The sequence below is a fragment of the Loxodonta africana genome, chromosome 24 (assembly GCF_030014295.1).
Source record: "Loxodonta africana isolate mLoxAfr1 chromosome 24, mLoxAfr1.hap2, whole genome shotgun sequence".
Lineage (NCBI taxonomy): Eukaryota > Metazoa > Chordata > Mammalia > Proboscidea > Elephantidae > Loxodonta > Loxodonta africana.
The window spans coordinates 33012802-33021087 of NC_087365.1; positions in this window are offsets into that span (position 1 = coordinate 33012802).

The window sequence follows — 8286 nt, forward strand, 5'->3', positions numbered from 1 at the left end:
TGAGACCCATGTCAGTTTTCTGACCCCTGGAACTGTAAGATAATAAACATGTTGTTTTCAGCCACTAAGTCTGTGGTAATTTGTTACAGCAGCGATAGAAAACTAATACACCTCGTCACCTGCCTTCCTGTCACCGCTCTAACCCCTCAGTTCATTTTTCCACATGGCAACTAAAAACCAAACCCATTGCTGTCAAGTTGATTCAGACTCGTGGCAACCCCGTGTATGACTGTGTAGAACTGCTTCAATGGGTTTTCTTGGTTGTAATCTTTTTTTATTATTACTTTTTTTTCCAATTTCTTTCTTTTTCTTTTTTGTAGTTTAGATGAAGGTTTACAGAATAAACTAGTTCTCATCAAACAGTACACACATTGTTCTTCGACATTGGTTAACAACCCCACGACATGTCAATAATCTCCCTTCTCAACCCTGGGTTCCCTATTACCAGCTTTCCTGTTCCCTCCTGCCTTCCAGTCCCTGTTCCAGGGCCGGTGCACCCCTTTAGTCTTGTTTTGTTCCATGGGCCTGTTCAATCTTTGGCTGAAAGGTGAACCTCAGGAGTGACCTTATTACTGAGCTGAAAGGGTGTCCAGGGGCCATATTCTCAGGGTTTCTCCAGTCTCTGTCAGGCCAGCAAGTCTGATCTTTCTTTTTGAGATAGAATTTGTTCTGCATTTTTCTGCAGCTCTGTCTGGGACCCTCTATTGTGATCTGTGTCAGAGCAGTCAGTGGCGATAACCGGACACTATCTAGTTGTACTGGACTCAATCTTGTGGAGGCCGTGGTAGATGTGGTCCATTAGTCCTTTGGACTAATCTTTCCCTTGTATCTTTAGTTTTCTTCATTCTTTCTTGCTCCAAAGAACTCAGTCTGTAGGTTCTCTTTTTACTCTTTTGGTGAAGTCTTTTGAAGGAGTGAGACCAGTGGAGTATTCTGGATGGCCGCTCACAGGCTTTTAAGACCCCAGACACTGCTCACCAAAGTAGAATGTAGAACATTTTCTTTATAAACTATGTTATGCCAATTGAGCTAGATGTTCCCTGAGACCAAAGTTCCCACAGCCCTCAGCCCAGCAATTCAGTCCCTCAGGGAATTTGGGTCTGTCTATGGAGCCTCCATGACCTTGCCTTGTACAGTTGTGCTGGCTTCCCCAGTATTGTGTACTATCTTACCCTTCACCAAGTTTCTACTTATCTATTGTCTATTAAGTGTTTTTTCATTCGCGCCCTTTCCCTCCCCTTCCTTGTAACCATCAAAGATTGTTTCTTTTTGTATGTAAACCTTTTCATGAGTTTTTACATTAGTGGTCTCATACAATATTTGTCCTTTTGTGATTGACTTATTTCACTCAGCATAACGCCCTCCAGATTCATTGATGTTATGAGGTGCTTCACAGATTCATCGTTGTTCTTTATCGTTGTGTAATACTCCATTGTGTGTACGTACCACAGTTTGTTTATCCATTCATCTGTTGATAGGCATCTAAGTTGTTTCCATCTTTTTGCTATTGTGAACAATGCTGCAATGAACATGGGTGTGCATATGTCTATTCGTGTGATGACTCATTTCTCCAGGATATATTCCTAGGAGTGGGATTGCTGGAACATATGGTATTTTTATTTCTAGCTTTCTAAGGAAGCGCCATATATATTTTTCCAAAATGGTTGTATCATTTTGCATTCCCAGCAGCAGTGCATAAGAGTTCCAGTCTCCCTGCAGTCTCTCCAGCATTTGTTATTTCCTGTTGTATTGATTCGGGCCAGTAATGCTGGGGTGAGATGGTATCTCATTGTGGTTTTGATTTTCATTTCTCTAATGGCTAGAGATCATGAGCATGTGTCTGATGGCCACTTAAATGTCTTCTTTGGTGAAGCGCCTGTTCATTTCCTTTGTCCGTTTTTTAACTGGATTGTCTTTTTGTTGTAGAGGTGTTGGATTTTCTTTTTTTTTTGATGAGCATAAGTGTTTAATTTTTAGAAGATCCCAGTTATCTAGAGTATCTTCTAAAGCTTGTATGTTGTTGGTTGGGTTGGTATCCTGTTAATATTATGTATTAGGGCCTCTAGCATTGATCCTATTTGTTCTTCTCTGAACTTCATGGTTTTTGGCTTTATATTTAGGTCTTTGATCCATTTTGAGTTAGTTTTTGTATATGGTGTGAGATATGGGTCCTGTTTCATTTTTTTTTTGCAGATGGACATCCAGTTTTGCCAGCACCATTTGTTGAAAAGACTGTTTTTTCCCCATTTTATGGACTTTGGACCCTTGTCGAAGATCAGGTGACCATAGATGGATGGGTTTACATCTGGGTTCTCAGTTCTGCTCCATTGGTCAATGTATCTGTTGTTGTACCAGTACCAGGCTGTTTTGACTACTGTAGCTATATAGTAGGTTCTGAGGTCAGGTAGTGCAAGTCCTACTTAATTCTTCTTCTTCAGTAGTGCTTTACTTATCTGGGATTTCTTCCCTTTCCATATAAAGTTAATGATATATTTTTCCATCTCTCGAAAGAATGTTGTTGGTATTTGGATTTGTATTGCATTGTATTTGTAAATTGCTTTGGGTAGGATTGTCATTTTCACAATGTTGAGTCTACCTATCCATAAGCATGGTATGTTTTTCCGTTTACGTAGACCTGTTTTGATTTCTTGCAGTAGTGTTTTGTAGTTTTCCTTGTATAGGTCTTTTATATCCCTGGTTAGATTTATTCCTAAGTCTTTGTTTTTGTTTTTAGGAGCTATTATAAATGGTATTGTTTTCCTGATTTCCTTTTCATCATTCTCTTTATTGGTGTATAGGAATCTAACTGATTTTTGTATGTTTATCTTCTATCTTGCTACTTTGCTGAATCTTTCTATTAGTTCCAGTAGTTTTCTCGTGGAGTCTTTTGGTTTTCTAGGTATAGTATCCTATTATCCGCAAATAGGAAGAGTTTAACTTCTTCATTACCAATTTGGATGCCCTTTATTTCTTTTTCTTGCCTTGTTGCTCTAGCTAGGACTTCCAACACAATGTTAAATAGGAGTGGTGAGAAAGGGCATCCTTGTCTTGTTCCTGTTCTCAGGTAGAATGGTTTCAACCTCTCTCCCTTAAAAATGATGTTGGCCCTTGGTTTTGTATATATGCCCTTTATTATGTTGAGAAATTTTCCTTCTATAACTATTTTATTGAGAGTTTTTAATCAGGAATGGGTGTTGGACTTTGTCAAATGCCTTTTCTGTGTTGATTGAGATGATCATGTGATTCTTTTCTTTCTTTTTATTCATGTGGTAAGTGAATTACATTAATTGATTTTCTAATGTTGAACCATCCTTGCATACCTGGTATGAATCCTACTTGGTCATAGTGTATTATTTTTTTGATATGATGCTGAATTCTGTTGGCTAGAATTTTGTTGAGAATTTTTGCATCTGTATTCATGAAAGATATTGGTCTGTAATTTTCTTTTTTGTGGCGTCTTTGCCTGGTTTTGGTATCAGGGTTATGCTGGCTTCCTAGAATGAATTTGGAAGTATCACTTCCTTTTCTATGTTCTGAAATAATTTGAGTAGTACTGGTGTAAGCTGCTCTCTGAATGTTTGGTAGAATTCTCCAGTAAAAACATCTGGGCCAGGGCTTTTTGTTCTTGGGAGTTTTTTTTTATTACCTTTTCAATCTCTCCTCTTGTTATGGGCCTATTCAAATTTTCAACATCATTTTGTGTTAGTTTGGGTAGGTGGTGTGTTTCTAGAAATTTGTCCATTTCCTCTAGGTTTTCGTTGGTTGTAATCTTTATGGAAGCAAATTGCCAGACCTTTCTCCCATGGTGCTGCTGGGTGGGTTCAAACCACAAACCTTTAGGCTATTAGTTGAGTGCAAGCCATTTATGTTACCCAGAGACCTTATGTGGCAACCAGAGGAGGTCCTTTTAAAAATGTATGTCAGATATAGGCACTGCACTGCTCAAACCCCTCCAATGGCTCCCCATGTCTCTCAGAATAAAAGCTGAAGTCCTTTCAGTGTCCCTCAAGGGCCTACATCATGGGTCATGATCCTCCTGTCATGTCCCTGCCCTCTTTCTTCCCAACTCCCCTGACTCCCTCCAATCCAGCCACACTGGCATCCCTCAAGCACACCAGGTGCCGTTCAGCATTAGAGAATTTCTTTGGGTGGCCTATACCCTCTACCTGCCACACTCTTCCCCCAGATACCCACATGGGTCCTTCCCACTTCTCCTTCAAGTCTTTTCATAATAACTAAGGTTTTATTTATTCAGCTTTTCTTGGCATGTTTCATAAACATATGGCTTTAACCATGTGAATATGTGATTTTTAACCACGTGACTTTGGGCAGTTCCTACTTCTGTGGGTTTCAGTTTCCTCAACTATAAAATAGGGGGTGGCGTAGTAATACTTACTTAGTGGGACTGTGATGGATGAAGACAGGATGAGATTTCATATGCAAAGGTAATCTGCAGACAAAAAAATACATTCTTCTATTACTGTTCTAACCAGAGGTGTTTTTTTTTTTTTAATTAACTTTTATTAAGCTTCAAGTGAACGTTTACAAATCCAATCAGTCTGTCACATATAAGTTTACATACATCTCACTCTCTACTCCCACTTGCTCTCCCCCTCTTGAGTCAGCCCTTTCAGTCTCTCCTTTCGTGACAATTTTGCCGGCTTCCCTCTCTCTCTATCCTCCCATCCCCTCTCCAGACAAGAGTTGCCAACACAATCTCAAGTGTCCACCTTATATAATTAGCTCACTCTTCATCAGCGTCTCTCTCCCACCCGCTGACCAGTCCCTTTCATGTCTGATGAGCTGTCTTCGGGGATGGTTCCTGTCCTGTGCCAACAGAAGGTCTGGGGACCATGGCCGCCGGGATTCCTCTAGACTCAGTCAGAGCATTAAGTATGGTCTTTTTATGAGAATTTGGGGTCTGTATCCCACTGATCTCCTGCTCCCTCAGGGGTCCTCTGCTGTGCTCCCTGTCAGGGCAGTCATCGATTGTGGCCGGGCACCAACTAGTTCTTCTGGTCTCAGGATGATGTAGGTCTCTGGTTCATGTGGCCCTTTCTGTTTCTTGGGCTCCTAGTTGTCGTGTGGCCTTGGTGTTCTTCATTTTCCTTTGCTCCAGGTGGGTTGAGACCAATTGATGCATCTTAGATGGCCGCTTGTTAGCATTTAAGAACCCAGACACCACATTTCAAAGTGGGATGCAGAATGATTTCATAATAGAATTATTTTGCCAATTGACTTAGAAGTCCCTGCAAACCATGTTCCCCAGACCCCCGTCCTTGCTCCGCTGACCTTTGAAGCATTCATTTTATCCCGGAAACTTCTTTGCTTTTGGTCCAGTCCAATTGAGCTGACCTTCCATGTATTGAGTGTTGTCTTTCCCTTCACCTAAAGCAGTTCTTATCTACTGATTAATCAATAAAAAACCCTCTCCCACTCTCCCTCCCTCCCCACCTCGTAACCACAAAAGTATGTGTTCTTCTCAGGTTTACTATTTCTCAAGATCTTATAATAGTGGTCTTATACAATATTTGTCCTTTTGCCTCTGACTTATTTCGCTCAGCATAATGCCTTCCAGGTTCCTCCATGTTATGAAATGTTTCAGAGATTCGTCACTGTTCTTTATCGATGCGTAGTATTCCATTGTGTGAATATACCACAATTTATTTACCCATTCATCTGTTGATGGACACCTTGGTTGCTTCCAACTTTTTGCTATAGTAAACAGAGCTGCAATAAACATGGGTGTGCATATATCTGTTTGTGTGAAGGCTCTTGTATCTCTAGGGTATATTCCGAGGAGTGGGATTTCTGGGTTGTATGGTAGTTCTATTTCTAACTGTTTAAGATAACGCCAGATAGATTTCCAAAGTGGTTGTACCATTTTACATTCCCACCAGCAGTGTATAAGAGTTCCAATCTCTCCGCAGCCTCTCCAACATTTATTATTTTGTGTTTTTTGGATTAATGCCAGCCTTGCTGGTGTGAGATGGAATCTCATCATAGTTTTAATTTGCATTTCTCTAATGGCTAATGATCGAGAGCATTTTCTCATGTATCTGTTGGCTGCCTGAATATCTTCTTTAGTGAAATGTGTGTTCATATCCTTTGCCCACTTCTTGATTGGGTTGTTTGTCTTTTTGTGGTTGAGTTTTGACAGAATCATGTAGATTTTAGAGATCAGGCGCTGGTCGGAGATGTCATAGCTGAAAATTCTCTCCCAGTCTGTAGGTGGTCTTTTTACTCTTTTGGTGAAGTCTTTAGATGAGCATATAGGTGTTTGATTTTTAGGAGCTCCCAGTTATCGGGTTTCTCTTCATCATTTTTGGTAATGTTTTGTATTCTGTTTATGCCTTGTATTAGGGCTCCTAGGGTTGTCCCAATTTTTTCTTCCATGATCTTTATCGTTTTAGTCTTTATGTTTAGGTCTTTGATCCACTTGGAGTTAGTTTTTGTGCATGGTGTGAGGTATGGGTCCTGTTTCATTTTTTTGCAAATGGATATCCAGTTATGCCAGCACCATTTGTTAAAAAGGCTATCTTTTCCCCAATTCATTGACACTGGTCCTTTGTCAAATATCAGCTGCTCATACGTGGATGGATCTATGTCTGGGTTCTCAATTCTGTTCCATTGGTCTATGTGCCTGTTGTACCAGTACCAGGCAGTTTTGACTACTGTGGCGGTATAATAGGTTCTGAAATCAGGTAGAGTGAGGCCTCCCACTTTCTTCTTCTTTTTCAGTAGTGCTTTGCTTATCCGGGGCTTCTTTCCCTTCCATATGAAATTGGTGATTTGTTTCTCTATCCCCTTAAAATATGACATTGGAATTTGGATCGGAAGTGCGTTATATATATAGATGGCTTTTGGTAGAATAGACATTTTTACTATGTTAAGTCTTCCTATCCATGAGCAAGGTATGTTTTTCCACTTAAGTATGTCCTTTTGAATTTCTTGTAGTAGAGCTTTGTAGTTTTCTTTGTATAGGTCTTTTACATCCTTGGTAAGATTTATTCCTAAGTATCTTATCTTCTTGGGGGCTACTGTGAATGGTATTGATTTGGTTATTTCCTCTTCGGTGTTCTTTTTGTTGATATAGAGGAATCCAATTGATTTTTGTATGTTTATTTTATAACCTGAGACTCTGCCAAATTCTTCTATTAGTTTCAGTAGTTTTCTGGAGGATTCCTTAGGGTTTTCTGTGTATATAATCATGTCATCTGCAAATAGTGATAACTGTACTTCCTCCTTGCCAATCCGGATACCTTTTATTTCTTTGTCTAGCCTAATTGCCCTGGCTAGGACTTCCAGCACGATGTTGAATAAGAGCGGTGATAAAGGGCATCCTTGTCTGGTTCCCATTCTCAAGGGAAATGCTTTCAGGTTCTCTCCATTTAGAGTGATATTGGCTGTTGGCTTTGCATAGATGCCCTTTATTATGTTGAGGAATTTTCCTTCAATTCCTATTTTGGTAAGGGTTTTTATCATAAATGGGTGTTGGACTTTGTCAAATGCCTTTTCTGCATCAATTGATAAGATCATGTGGTTTTTGTCTTTTGTTTTATTTATGTGATGGATTACATTAATGGTTTTTCTAATATTAAACCAGCCTTGCATACCTGGTATAAATCCCACTTGATCATGGTGAATTATTTTTTTGATGTGTTATTGGATTCTATTGGCTAGAATTTTGTTGAGGATTTTTGCATCTATGTTCATGAGGGATATAGGTCTGTAATTTTCTTTTTTTGTAATGTCTTTACCTGGTTTTGGTATCAGGGAGATGGTGGCTTCATAGAATGAGTTGGGTAGTATTCCGTCATTTTCTATGCTTTGGAAGACCTTCAGAAGTAGTGGTGTTAGCTCTTCTCTGAAAGTTTGGTAGAACTCTGCAGTGAAGCCGTCCGGGCCAGGGCTTTTTTTGTTGGGAGTTTTTTGATTACCGTTTCAATCTCTTTTTTTGTTATGGGTCTATTTAGTTGTTCTACTTCTGAATGTGTTAGTTTAGGTAGGTAGTGTTTTTCCAGGAATTCATCCATTTCTTCTAGGTTTTCCAATTTGTTAGACTACAATTTTTCATAATAATCTGAAATGATTCTTTTAATTTCATTTGGTTCTGTTGTGATGTGGTCCTTCTCGTTTCTTATTCGGGTTGTTTGTTTCCTTTCCTGTATTTCTTTAGTCAGTCTAGCCAATGGTTTATCAATTTTGTTAATTTTTTCAAAGAACCAGCTTTTGGCTTTGTTAATTCTTTCAATTGTTTTTCTGTTCTCTAATTCATTTAGTTCA